Below are 1,194 nucleotides of genomic sequence, written 5' to 3' on the forward strand. Positions count from 1 at the left end.
TATCTATATTGTTCTGAGGCATAATGCTATTGCCCACTTAATAGCCTACAATATAGTGTAAACATAAGTTTTATGAAAGCACTGGGAAACCAAAAGTTTGTTGTGACTCAATTGTGATATTGACTGTCCTTCAGGGGTTGGGAACCAAACTTGCAGGATTTTCTGGGTCTCCCTGTGCTTTGGGATTGTGAGTAAATCAGACAGAAATCGCGTGAACCTGGCGTGGAATGTATCCTGTAGCTCTTGTTCCGGTGCAGGCAAGCAATGTGCAGATTAGATGTTTTATTCACGTTGCCCTCTCTCCAGAGAGTTTCTGAGAAATCAGGGTGAGGTCTCCACGGCGGCTGCAACCCTAGAGCGCACGACGCACAGGCGCACAATCCGCCGCCGATGGCACCTCTACCCTGGCCTCGCGCCCCTGTCGCCCTTTGTGGACGCCGGCTCGCCGGTGCAGTCGGATGCGCCGCGGCAGCCCTGGGCCCCGGTTCAGAGGCTTCCGGCAGAGAGGAGGCGGCCCGCCCGGCCAGGGACCCTGCGCGAGGTGGTGGCCGGCCGAGGGGCTGCGTAGTCCCCGCCGGCCAGGCCCAACCGGGCCCTGAACAGAGACAAGGCGGGGCATTGTTGATGCACTGACGGACCTCAGCAGCCCTGGCATGACCTCAGGGAACGGAAACTCTGCCTCCAGCATCACTGGCACTGCCCCTAAGAATGGTGGGACGCTCGTCTCTGCTGGTGGGGAATCTCAAGAAGTATGCACACGGGTTCTTGCCTGAGAAACTTCCGCAGCAGGACCATACCACCACCACTGACTCAGAGATGGAGGAGCCCTATCTGCAAGAATCCAAAGAGGAGGGTACTCCCCTCAAACTCAAGTGCGAGCTCTGTGGCTGGGTGGACTTTGCCTACAAGTTCAAGCGTTCCAAGCACTTCTGTTCCATGGCTTGTGCAAAAAGGTACAACGTGGGGTGCACCAAACGAGTGGGGCTTTTCCACTCAGACCGGAGCAAGGTGTAGAAGGTGGGAGCCACGACCCACAACCACCGTCAGGCCAGCAAAGCCAGTCTGCCGACACTTACCAAGGATACCAAGAAGCAGCCAACAGGCACCATACCCCTTTCAGTTACCGCTGCCCTGCAGCTAACACACAGCCAGGAAGACTCCAGCCGTTGCTCAGATAACTCAAGCTATGAGGAA

General features: G+C 56.3%; 1 pseudogene; it reads left to right on the forward strand.

The window, feature by feature from the left end:
- Positions 1–708: 708 nt before the first annotated feature.
- Positions 709–1,191, forward strand: LOC104984140 (annotated as a pseudogene).
- The last annotated feature ends 3 nt before the right edge of the window (positions 1,192–1,194 follow it).

Source organism: Bison bison, unplaced genomic scaffold, assembly GCF_000754665.1.
Source record: "Bison bison bison isolate TAMUID 2011002044 unplaced genomic scaffold, Bison_UMD1.0 scf7180017464056, whole genome shotgun sequence".
Classification (NCBI taxonomy): domain Eukaryota; kingdom Metazoa; phylum Chordata; class Mammalia; order Artiodactyla; family Bovidae; genus Bison; species Bison bison.